This window comes from Pangasianodon hypophthalmus, chromosome 10 (genome assembly GCF_027358585.1).
Source record: "Pangasianodon hypophthalmus isolate fPanHyp1 chromosome 10, fPanHyp1.pri, whole genome shotgun sequence".
In the NCBI taxonomy this organism is placed as follows: Eukaryota; Metazoa; Chordata; class Actinopteri; order Siluriformes; family Pangasiidae; genus Pangasianodon; species Pangasianodon hypophthalmus.
The window spans coordinates 20,140,322-20,154,549 of NC_069719.1; positions in this window are offsets into that span (position 1 = coordinate 20,140,322).

Genomic DNA, 14,228 nt, shown 5'->3' on the forward strand with positions numbered 1-14,228 from the left:
TGTGTGTGTGTGTGTGTGTGTGTGTGTGTGTGTGTGTGTGTGTGTGTGTTGTTTCCTGGAGTGTTTTATGTCCCTGAGCACAGGTCACGGAGAGACTGATAAGCTGAGGAGTATAAGATGAGTGACAGAGAGCAGGAAGTTTACTGACAAACACCCAATTTTAGGTTACCTCCACAGTTCACACAGCTTACACTGTGAAGGGCTTAATGGAGGGGGAAATATTGCATGTTGCTGCAATATATCCGCTTACCCTGTATACCCACAAAGCTCTGGGAATTCAATATTAGCTTGGCAGCTTAGAATCCAATTTTCAGTGCTAATAGTGTTTTATGTAGGTTTGATATCCTGTGCCCGGAAACATTGGGGAGTAATGGATTCGGCTTTGCCGTGTTTTCATTAAACATGGGAGAGAGACATGGTCATATGCTTACTGTGCATCAAAACATGTCCCACTCAAAGGAGGTGATTAGCTCATGTGTCAGTTATAATTTACATAAACTGCCCACTAAACTGCTGACGAAAAAAATCTAGGTTAACAAATACTGTCTAGTGAGGCACTGAGGTTGACGATTTGTACAGAACAGTACTTTAGAAATGCTAAAGATCATGAATATTCGCAACACATATACAGTGAGTGGCCACAATATCAATATCACTGTGGATAATCACATGTTGTACCATGTAAGGAATTAAACACCACGGGCATGCTATTATAGGAAAATAATCAACAACAGGTTGGTATGATGCCACCCCAAAGTGGATTATTTTTCTATAACAGCAATTCCTAAGGTTTTTCATTCCTCTTATACCATAGGTATTTGGCAACGATTAAAATTTTTTATTTATTGATGAATGACATCATATTTTTATTTGTTTATAGTTACATTTAATGTTGTGGAAACATGCACAACCCAAATTAGTTCCTGGTATCACTTATGTTATAACAGCTATAAACAGTCACTCCTTCATAAGCCTTTCCATTTTTTGTCTCTCTCTTGAAGTGAACGAGACATAAAAACCCAACTTGTCATGTTACCAAGAAACCGAAAGGTGCCGAGTTCTCTGTCCTGAAAACTTTCCTGTTGTGGAAAACTTACTGGCTGTTGTCAAGCACTGACACTGGAGACTCCTTCCATATATGTTAAATAAACAATTCCTTACAGAAAGCTTGACCATATCAAGGATTATGTTTTACTTTGCTACAACACATTTTTTAACCATTTAACCATTTATTACCCTGAGATTATGTATGTCCCTGTAAATGAGGTGTTACTATAGAAGTAGCTGGCACTACTGTCAGAGCTGCTGTTATAGAAAATTTATCAACACCTTCTGACCAATCAGACTCAAGAATTCAACATCACTGTGGTATAAATTCATTTATGTTTATTCTCTGTCAGATTCTTTATCAATTCTTTTTAGGCAAAGAAACAAAGAAATATAACAAATGCAATATCCAGAACAGAGAATTGTTCAGATTGTTATTAAGAAAATACAATATCCAGCTTTATCTATCCAACCACATCCTAGAAGCAACACAGATATACAGTAATGAGGGGAAATATAAAGCTTGGCTTTTTTGTTTTATTTTCTTAATCTTTCTCATAATCTGTTTGTTTGTTGAGGAACTGTTCAGGACCAAAACAGAGTCCCATACTGAGAAGCAGGACTATGATAAGAAGCATGGTCATGTCCGTGACCATTTGTGTAAGGGCTCCATTTCCCCTTAATGTGTATTCAAATTAATGTTCATTTATAGTTATAATTTATTTATAACCAATGTGATAAGAAAAAAATATATAGTACCTTGTGAACACAGCTATAAATAATGCACAAGAAAAATGTGATATCTAAAATATGGTAATAATAATATAATTATTACCATATTTTAGATAATTTTAGGTAATAACATTATTTGTTAAAACTCAGAGTGTACCAGAGTGTCAACAGAGCTCAAACTTGTGTTGTGTTCACATGCCAATAGGTTACAATAAAGAACACAGAGCTCAACAAGGGCAAGAGCACCACTGTGGATCTTCCACAGGTCTGATTACAATAACAACAATGCCTGCGTTATTTTTCTTTTGTTTTGGCAGGGTATATCAGTCGGCTGTTTCACCCTGCTGATGCGCCGTCTGTTACACGCGCTGAATTATTGAGTGCCACTGCATCTCGGCTTTCACAGCCAACAACATTCATTCATTCCAGCTCTAGTGGCAGGTATTTCCCCTTCGGGTCCACTTCTGGATGAAAGGGTACAGCTTCAGGATCAATTCACCTTAACTTTATCCTGAACACACAGAAGTCCAGATCCTATTCTCGCCTGCCAGTTTCTCGCTCTTTGTTTACCCTTCTTTGTCACACCTGAGTCAGCCATTGCGTCAGCTCATGAATTGATGTGCATAGCTTAAAGGAAAATTCCAGCTTTTGTAGAAAGCTTTGCTAAGTATTTGTCAATTAAGCTCTTAAACTAGTTTCTCAAAGGTAGGAATTTGTGGTTATGAATTACTAACATTGACACATATACCCAGACGTGCCTCAGTTTCAGCCTGATCGTGCATATGGTGCCACAACTCCTCAGGGAAAGACTAAATTACTTTCTACTGTTTACCTCTAGCTTTTAAAAGTAAAATACTTCAGCTTTGGCAAAACATTCTCCCACGTCTTTCTCATCTAATAGCTATGACTTTATTATTCAAGTATAATGCTTGTAGTTTTGATTTTAATTTAATTTGCTTTATATTGTGACAATATAAATGTTTACTGGAGAAATACATCAGCTGTTTTTAGGTTTACACAAGTTAATCTGGGGGTTTTCTGCTCTTTTCTTAGTATAGGCAAATATGTTCAAACTTCCATCAATGACAATAGCACATGGTTTCTTTATATTTACGCATTCAACAATGCTTTTATGAATCACTGTGTGTAACAGCCCCCAACAAATCACAGGACCGGGCTTGTGCGTCGCACTGCAGCTTATCCAAGTCAGCAGACATAGTGGAAATCACGCATCTAATTTCAGCTGTTATGTTAAACCTAGATCGCAATTTTGATTTGGTACACACAAGGGCACCGAATCCATAAATAAGTGCAAGCAAATGGTTGGAAACGTCATTTTAGTCGGTCATGTATTGCATGTCACGTTATATTCTCATGAGCATAAAGCTGATTTTACACCAAAAGTAATTCAGCCTGCTCACTTCAGAACACGGAGCATTCATTCCTGTACTTCTTTTTGCACTAGTTTAGTAAATAAATAGTAAATATAATATTAAAATTATATTCTAAACATGCATTTCCATTGTATAAAGTTTGTTAATCAAATGAGATTTTCACTTCTATGGTCTGTGGAGAAGTTTACTAATGACTAATGTTATCGACCTATCTAATTTTTTTGTCTATTTGTTGTAATTTTTACACAATGTAGTGGTTAGATTAATGTAAATATAATACTTACCCTAATGTTAGTTAGCCTGCTAATTACACACTAAAATCCTTAGCTGAGTTAGTTGTTCATTAGCTTGGTTTAAGAATTTAGTTTATTTCCACAATTAAATATTTACCCCATTACTAGGTCTCTTTTAACAGCCCTGGCTACTGGTTTTACACTAAATCATGCTTAGCTAACACACTAAACTAAATAGTGATTGGTCAGCTAGCGCACAAACGAACTTTCTTACAGATGTATGTTATCCAACTAGCGAACTTAGCTAATCATTTTAGTTACACAATATCATAGCGAGTATAAAGGTAGTTAGCTTGCTGAACTCGGTTAAAGGTTTTAATAATTCCACAGTATAATATTTATATAGATTTGGGTGAGGAACAGGGACAAGAGGTTTTAGAGAGTTGGATCATATCACCTGTACAGGGAATTTACACAAGCTGACTACTAATGCTACAGTTTGCCTGCTTCTTTTTCTACGAGAAATTAGCTAGCTATCAAACTTACTTTACTTCTCTCTCTTGTTCAGATGTGTGTTCATTTAAGATTAGTAAATAAAATGTGTTTTTAATTAGAAAAAACTCTACTTGCCAACACCAAAGTATCATCTCTGTGTGTGGGGAAACACTGGTCTAACATTAGCTACACTGCTAACAAACCTGACCTCTTAGCTTGGTAGCTAACCTTAAGATAAATTTTATATTGAGCAAAGCTAAACATTAAAATGAGTAGCTGGTAAAATATTCTCCTTTCTTTTTAATGCTTGGACATGAATTATACAATTTAATAGTTAGCTGAATACTAGTGCACTTGGATACCTGCACAGTTTAATAATTACTGTTACACTAGTTAGCTTGTTACCAAGCAAGGTCTACTCATTTTAATGTCTTACTTGACAGAGTACTAAATTTATCCTTATGTAACCTACTAAATAATAAAATTGGCTATTGGTTTTAAATATAGGATAGAAAATATTAGTTGTAATTGAAATTGTAATTCTGAGTCACATAAAACTAATTTATTGCAGAGCCTGTGGATGTGCTGGAAGAATCATTAGATACACCCTCTGTCCTCCAGGTATGTGTCAGGAAAACGTAATATTTTATCAACATCTGAAACATGTAGGCCGCTTCTGTTTCTCTGTGTGTGTGTGTGTGTGTGTGTGTGTGTGTGTGTGTGTGTGTGTTAAGGTCATTGAGCCAGATCTGCAGCTGCTGCCCACCGAACCTCACCATGAACCTTCAGCTGTCGTTCTGGTAACCAAACCTTCCATTTATTTACTGAAGTTAATCACTGGATTTTCCAAACGACAGAACGTTAGCTGTGTTAATATGAAACTGCTATGACATTGTTGTTATGACCTTCATGCTCTACTTTTCACAGCCTCTAGGTGCTGGTGAGCTGAACAGCGCATGGTGCAATGATCACTTCCTCTCTGCAGCTCCCAGTATGGGGTATTCTACAGTGCTGCAGCTCAGATACAAACACACCCTCTTCTTTACAAGTTCTAATGTTTAGTTTTGCTTGTCTATTTCTAATCAGTGGACATTAGGAGAGACTTCCTTGAATGATAAGGGGTGCAGAGAGTCAGCTCTGCTGGTTTGAAACCACAATGAGACACTGCTGGAATCATAAGGTAATCACAGTCTTTATTACTCTGATGAAGAAAATGGACATTAATGATTTTTAGATGAGCACTGTTGTGAAATAGATCTTGAGTTTCAGCGAATTGTTATTTGCAGGGATTCCCTTATTATACCAACACTGAGGACTGTTTCACTGGCAGACAGGTAAGGGATTATTTGTTGTAGCATCACAAAAATTTTGTTAATTGCAGTGCCTAATTTTGTTCACTTTAAATTGTTCTCTTAAGGGTGTATCTGGGAGGGATAGAGAATTCATTTCCTGTAACCGCATGGAAACGCCTGTCAACATGCCACTTGAGGGTTATGTGGTAAATTTTTTACTCTGTCATGATGTGTTTATTGTAGACAGTAACTTCTGGAATTTTGTCCTTTGTACATTTATTTGTCTGCAGTATTAATATTTGATTTTCATTTTTAATTAACAGCAAACCATTAAAAAGGTGACCTGCACTTCCCTGCATGTGGGTGCAGATGGTCAGGTGGACACTTCCACTTGGATGCAGGAACACAGTCATTACTCTCCCCACAGTGATTCAGAGAGTCAACCTAATGTGTATCTTCATATGCTGGTATTCCCCTGAATGGGAGGCTATAAAATTTACTGTGGGAGTTTTAATGATTCATTGCTAATTTGGCTTGCAGGAGAGTGAGGAGAGCCTTGACCCAGAGGAGATGGAGGTCCCCTTTATTAGGAAAGATCCTCTTCCCTGTCCAGTTTGGGTGAGCCTGTGCCCATGATAGTCTTAGATTCTTGTTCTTGGCTGACAGGAGTGGAACCTTTTGTGGTCTACTGCTGTTGTAGCTTATCCACCTCAAGGTTTGATGTGTTGTCCCTTCTAAGATGCTTTTCTGCTCACCATGGATGTAAAGAGTGATTATTTTTGTTACTGTAGACTTCCTGTAAGCTTGTCATTCTCCTCTGATCTCTCTCATCAGCAAGGTGTTTCAGCCTGCAGACCCTCCGCTCACAGGATGTTTTTTGTTTTTCGCACCATTCTATGTAAACTCTAGAGACTGTTATGAAATACTCAAACCAGCCCATCTGACACCAACAACCATGCCATGGTTAAAGTCACATAAATCACACTTTTTCTTCATTCTGTTGTTTGATGTGAACATTAACTGAAGCTCTTGACCTGTATCTGCATGATTTTATGCATTTTGCTGCTGCCACATAATTGGCTGATTGGATAACTGCATAAATGAGCAGCTGTACAGGTTTTTCTTTTAATGTGGATGGTGAGTGTAAGTTAGTTCCCTTTTCATCCTGTGTTACATTTCATATTTGTTCTTTTTCATCACTCCACAGATAAATATATATTAATTTTGTTATATTTCTATTAACACAATATCAAAAATCTCTCTTCTTGTCTTCATTAACAGGTCTGCACAAAGAACCCAGGATTTAAGGACCAGAATTGCATAATCAGTTGTAGCCTGTGTAGCATTTTCTTTTTTTTTCAAATTTCCATCATAATTGAAAGGATTGCTTTCTATTGGATTTCCAGGTTTAGTGTAAATGATGTGTCTGTGTTCGCCTTTCATCCAGTATAATCGCTATCATTATCATCCCTGAAAATTCATCCCTCTATGGAGAGCCTGTGGATATTATACTGAATAGAGCACAGCTGTAATTAGGAATAAGATTTTGTAGATATTTATACCCGTGGAAAATTTGCTGAGAGACCCAAACTGTAGAAAAGTCTAAATATAGTCTGAAATTCTAATTGTAGGACCAAAAATCTGTGATATGGCACCATTTTACATGTATTGGTGAATTAGTTTACACTAAGTATACTTTTAGTACTGACAAATGCAGAAATTAAATCATTATAGTATAGCATCTATATCAGGCCATCACCCTATTACTTTTTAAGAAGAAATATTTTTTAATCAGCAGTCTTTAAGATGTTTTCCAAAACAGCTTTTGATGTAAAAACAACACCAAAAATCATGGTTACAAAAATGCTTCATGTGCATTCACCTCATAATTATGATATTTTCAACAGGACATGAAATCACTTTATGTGAGTGTGATCAACAGCAAACAGGAAGTTGACCCTAAAAATCTTGAGCTAGGAAAAATTACGTATGCTTTGACTAGGTTTTTTCATGAGGTTATAAATTTGTTATGACAAATATACTGTACACCCCAAATTGTTAAAAATGTTAAAAAAAAAAATAATAAACAGTATCACGTGCTAAAATTATATGTACACCTAGCAAAAATCACATAATTGCTGCAGATTTGTCAGCGGCACAGTCATGCTGAGAATCTCCCATTCTGCCACATCCCAAAGATGCTCTTTTTTCAGATCTGGTGACTGCAGAGGCCATTGTAGTACACTGAACACATTGTCATGTTCATGGAACAAGTTTGAGACGACTTTCTGGCACATTATCATAGAGGTAGCCGTCATATAACGGGGAAATTGTGGCCATAAAGGGTTGCATGTAGTCAGCAGTAATATTCAGGCTGACAGGAGTGGAACTTGATGTAGTCTTCTGCTGTTGTAGGCATCTGCCTCAAATTCTCCAGCTTTGTGCTCAGGGATAGGCTCTGGATCCACCATGACCCTGATCAAGATAAAGTGGTTACTGAGGATGAATGAATGAATGAATGATCATATCATGATGATATTGTGATAGCTAAATTAAGCACCTTGGGAGATTTCAGTAGTGAGTACAATTGCTTATAGTGACAGTCTGCCATCCAAGTAAAGACCTTCTTTCTCCTCTATTTGAATAAAAAATGATACAGTCTCTGTGTTTTTAACACCAGATTGCTTCTTTATTGAGTTTGTTTTTATAGGCTACATAAATGAGGCTATAGATTATTAAAAAAAACCTTTGCTAAATTGCCTACGTATTTAAGAAAAGCATACACATGATTTGTTTTTCCTGGTCTTCCTATTCGCAGTATGACTCCTTAGGCATAAAAAGCGTTATATTTAAATAAAGACTAAAATTACAGAATTTAATTTTTGCCACATTGTAGTATTGAAAACAGTATGCAATGTAATCATACTTCTGTTACGTCACCACTATCATTGTCTAATCCAGTCAAAGAGCTTCAATACCTGACCCATAGATTAAGCTATGTAGAGACTGTCGCAAACTGTTGTGAAATCACATCTGTGATCATCCTTGTAACATCTTGACTGAAAATGATTTGTTTGTATATTGTGTGGCTCAACATATTTTCCTGTACGTAAAGCTTCCCCCTGCCCTTCCTGATGAAATACTCATGAAGAACACGCGTATGTGTACATGCCTCAGACTTGTGCAGACTTGTTTGATTGCGGACTGGAACTTGCGGACTGTAACCATGAGTATTTGTCTTAACATAAACCTACTATAAGCTGTCGTCACAGTTTGATATTGACACTCCTAAGAAGTGTGTTCAGTTAGTTTGATGTGTTAATAAACATGTCTCAAATGCAGATGTGTTCTGTTAGCAGATATTATTTTTAGAAATAGATTGATATGAACATGTTATCAACCTGAAAATGGAAATTCTTTCCCAAGATTTCCTATTACACACAAAGCTGTCACTGTCTACCTTTAGTCAAATCAATATTCAAAATGAATATTCATGTCAACAATTTTGTCAACTCAGTAACAAGTATTTTGAATGAAGAGAACCAATGAAATAATGTAACTGGTTTTTAATAACAAATTAAAAAGACCGTCAATGTGTCAGCTGAATGCAATTCATTTGTCCTAATCGCTTGCTTTGGCTTGGTTTCTTTGGAGAGGACTCTTTTTGGTTTTAGACACAGGCTAATGCTGAGCAAGATGTTTTGAGGGAATCGAATGAAATTGATATTTAATGGTACATGTTGAAGAGAACCTAGGTGCTGCTATAGTGTTATGTGTTTTGTGACAGGTCTTGACTGATTTATTGGCTAGTGTTTGGAAGTTCTGTAAGTGTTTTTAAATTACAACTGAGCCTAAAAAACACTGGAAAAATAACTCATTTAAGTAATTTATGAAAAAGATGTCAGCTAGGTAATGCAAAATCCCTAGATCTTGTCCATGTATAAGAGAAGAACTGGCCATTTTTGCGTAATGGTGAATTGTTGCATTATTAAATTGTACACTGATGTTTTTGTTTTTTCTAAAAATCTGTGGTCATGTTTTTATGTGTTGCTTGTTTAATGTGTCCCTTTTGTTGGCTGGTTTGTTGGTTGTACTTTGTAATCGCCACTAAGTTTTAGTTTCCTATACACAAATGACTTGATATTTCACCCTTAAACACAAACTTCATGCAAAAAAAAAGTACAGGAGATTTTCTTCCATGAATTCCTGTAACCGCATGGAAACGTCTGTCAACATTCTTCAAAAAAAAAAAAAAAAAATACAATTGTAGTACAAAACCTAAACATTATGATCAAATTTTACAAAGTAAAAATATATCAAGGGTCTTCAGTCCTAGAGAAGTAAAAAGAGTCAGAAGCAAACAGAAACGAGTCTCTGTTTGCGATATGCTTTCGTCTTTGAGGCAGTGAAACTAGTCGAGCTGGTTTTCTGATTGAGTTTCACAAGCAGTAAAAGAGAAGCCAGTCATGTATCTTTTCGTCTTTTTGCATGAGATTCAGTGAATAATCTTTGATGAGTTAGCTTGTCTTCATGCAAATTATCGTCACTCACATTTTTGTGGTGAGTCATTTTGATGACAAGCATGAAAGGCTGTTTACTGCTGGTTTGATGAAGACTTTTCGTTTGGTTTTCAGCTGTTTATCTGCTTTATTTGTACAATAGATTACACTTTCATGATACACTAACATACTGAACACAATGTAATGGAGTTTGAATGAAGCTGTGGGTCTTTCCAAAAGAAATAATTTAGGGGTTTCCCAGTGAAAGGTGCAAACTGTATTGATCCTCCCCCTTCTCTTCAATATTTGGGCTCTTTTGTATAGATTCATGATGTATGATTCCAATTCAGGTGGGGGGGTTAATACTTATGCAGGCCACTAAGTACATATGCTAAAACCATAATTTGTACATTTGGGGCTCTTTTTTTTTAATAAATTGCAGTCTATTCGTCCGTTTGTATGTGATATATTCGTTTTTTGTATTCAGAATGTACCAATAAATTTTGATGAATTAACACATATAAGACGTGTTGAAGTGTTATTGGCCAGTAACCTGTTTTTTTTTTTTTTTTTTTGGTCTGGCCCACATACACTCACATCCACTTTATCAGGAACACCTATCATGGAGTAGCAGTGCAGTACATAAAATCATGCAGATACAGGTCAAGAGCTTCAATTAATGTGTTCAATTAATGTTCATATCAAACATCAGAATGGGAAAAAAATGTGATCATAGTGACAATTTTTTAAATTAGTATTTCAACGAAATTTAAAATGCATTTGTGAATGAGGACTTTATGAAGATTAACATTTGTTGAACAGCTGATATATAGTGTGGGGCTCTGCCACACCTGGCCCTATGGACAAGCTGCCACTAGTCCTAACTACTTCTAACTGGAGCTAGATAAGCAGAAGAGCCATGAACCCACACTAAGTGTGGTTCCTTCCCTCGCTGACACTACAATGCGTTGTCAGAGCAGTGTGAGAAGTTTGTCTTTGATGGCTGCAATCCAAACCGCAATAACTATCTGTCTGAGCAGGAATGTATTAAAGCTTTTGATCAAGTTCCAGGTAGCAGTTTTCTGTCATATTTGTTAAAATGATCAAATCAGATGAGAAAAATATTAATGTTTTTTGGTAATGTGACCAATTTATAATTCATCTGTATTAGTAGACATCCCAAACAAGATCATAAGCTGCCAGGGTTAAAAAGCAGAAGCTTAAATTGAGCTTGTCCTTGTCTGCTACTTCTGATATTTGCTGCTAATGCATTGTTCTCCTCTCTGTAGCAGTTCTTAAGTTTCCTTCGTCAGCAAGACATGGTCCAACTGAAGGTCCGAGTAAGTCCATAAAGCTGTTCTGCCTGATCTTGAGCTTTTTGAATTACATGATAGGCAAAAAAGTAATCCTATACATAACCATAACACACTGATGACACTTTGGTACTATAAAGCTCCCCTTTCGTATTACAGGCCACCAGTAAGCATTTATTTTAATATTTAAAAAACTGATTTCAACTTTTTTGAAAGTTGAGCAGGACTAAAAAGCTTGAACACAGCAAGTTTAGGCTCAGATAGATAGAAACTTTATTGATCAAAATGGAAATTACAGCATTACATTAGTAGTAAAAGACAAACGATGACGGAGAAACATAAATATAATAAGGTAGCACAGTACAGAGAGAGAGAGAGAGAGAGAGAGAAAGAAAGAATGTATTTGAAATCTATTAGGGACAGGAGAGAGCTTGTCTCTATACAAAAATTAAGTGTAAACAAGGCACTTAGTATTGTGTTGTATAGACATATTATATATTATGCTTGTGTCAGTCTACTATCCTTTCAGTTCACAGAACTCACAAACACTGGGCCTCATTTATGTATTTTTAGTAAAGCTATGTGTAAATGTTTTCGTAGGCCAAACTGAACAAAAGGTTAGTGGCTAACTAGCTAGCTAGCTAGTATCTAGAGTAATAAGTGTTAGGCTAAATAGGCTAAACAGAGTTTGTTGACTTTAATCACTGCTCAGGTGGCCCAAATATCAATTATCTACAGTTCTTTTCAGAACTACAGTACTATGCACAAGTCTTCAGCACAAATTTTGTATTGATTTTTTGGTCCTGTGCATTGTTGCATCAGTAAAAAGAGCAATTTTTACATTTACAAACATTATTGTTTCCAAAAACATTTACAGAAAAAATTGTATGTCAGCAAGAAACATATTACATAATAGACCACTTTTCAGACAAAAAATAATAATAATGAAGGCTGTCAGGGATTACCTGCAAAAACAGAAGCAAGTGTGCCAGACAAAATCTTTCAGAAGAGCTGTGGGAGATTCTCCAAGATGCTTAAAAAAATATATAAAAAAATATACCAAATATTGACTTTGTTTAGTTTATTGATGTTTACTGCTCTTTATGGAAGCTTTAAAATGTAGAAAATGTTTAATTTCATTATTTCTGAAGGCATCTATGCTTTATAACATTTCTTTACGCGTGCCCTTCTATACCCCTGTTATAGGTAATGGTGACATGCCACCAGAGGCACAGATACCTAACTCATAAGGTAAGATTTTTAACATCCAACAACCTCTTCTACTGATTTAAATATTTTTATCTACAGAAATGAATTTTTTCAGAGCCAGGTGTCTCAGTGACTGACAGGAGGCAGAGGTCTTTCACGCCCCCGTGCTCTTCGCCATCTAGCACACCACTGCAACCTCCGCAGCATTCACCAAGAGTCCTTACCAATGCCGAAAAGCAGGACCCTATGCTCAGAGAGGTAGAGGACATTGCAGCAACTCTAAGAAACAGAAGTTCAAGCTTAAAGCACATGTGCCAATCACTGCAAAATGTGAAAAACTAAAAAAAAAAGCTATGCTGAAGAATAAGAGAATCATGCATTCTCACTAGGCAACCATATTAACAATCTTACACTAAGCATCACAAAGTTGCATAATAACAGTAGTAAAGTTTGCTGTGTAAGTAAACAAATTTGTCACTTGATGGATCTCTAACTCCCATGATGTGTATGGATGGCACAAACAAAGCAGATACTGAAGATGAATGAATAATGAATGAATTGCAAAAATTGCATACTACATCTTATGTAGAATCTCTCAAATTATAGAGATTTGAAATATGATTTAAGACAAAGTTTCTTGAGAAGTCACCTTACTTAATAGTCCTCTGTCTGTTTGTACTCCAAAACTGGATTTGTGTATTACATAATATTATACAGTATTATATAATATTATATTTTTATTGTTATAAATTAAACTACATGCATTACAATGATAAACAGTTAATTAAATATCAAGTTAAATGTCAAATAGTGGAAATAAGTGGAATTTCATGGAGGTTTTCTGATATAAGAGTAGAGCTGTGCTTAATCTGAACTTCAGTAGCAAGTTGACACGGTGGCTATGTTTTCATGCAGTTCTGAATTTAACAGTAATGATATCTTGCCTTAGGCACAAACTGTTTTGTTCATTTATAGAGATCCAAGATAGATTTTGGCAGTAAAGAATGCAGCTGGTCCTCATTCAGCATCTAAGGTCTTGACGAACCAGTAATTTTGGGCAGAATATTGAGAAGTTCTGTCTGATTTTTTTGGCAAAAATCTTAGCAGCAAACGGACACACCAAAACTGGACAGTTGAAGAATGAAAATAAAACAGGTGATTTTTTTTTCACACAACCTCAAGGTTCAGTGTTTTGTGCATGCTGAGATGCTTTTCTGCTCACCACAGTCGTAAAGAGTAATTATGTGAGTTACTATATCCTTCCTGGCAGCTCGAACCAATCTGGCCATTTTCCTCTGACCTCTCTTACCAACAAGGCATTTACACCCACAGAACTATTGCTCACTCAATGTTTTTTGTGTTTTGCACCATTCTGTGTAAACTCTAGAGCCTGTTGTGTGTGAAAATCCCAGGAGATCAGCAGTTTATTAAATACTCAAGCCAGCCAATCTGGTATCAACAACCATGCCACAGTGAAAGTCGCAGCGATCACACTTTTTCCCCATTCTGATGTTTGAACATGAACTGAAGCTCTTGCCCTTTATCTGTGAATATGTGAAGGTAAACAAAATCTAATTTAACCCTAGATGTGTAGGGTTATTTTTTATATATATATTTTTTTTTTTTTTTTACTGTTAGCTCCAGGTTTATGTATGACTGCCCCCTTGTGGCCGTTTGCCTATATCTATAACAAAAGGCTAATCTTAGATCAGGCTCATGACTATGCTGTTTCTTAGAGGTTATAAATTAAAGAAAAGTCATGATCCTATAAAAGCATAGATATTAAAGGTTCAGTGGAAGTCATTAACCAGAAATACCCATAAAGTAGGCTACATCTTAAAAAAAATTTAAAAATTAAAAAATAAATTAAAAAAAGTTGTACATTTTAAATAAAAATTGTAAATAATTAACAAAGAGTCATAGTTCAGTGTTGATGAAAGAGGGTGAGGATGAGAAGCAGAGAAGAAGTGTTATATTCTGATAAGTCTTTTTTTTTATAATAATAATGTTAATT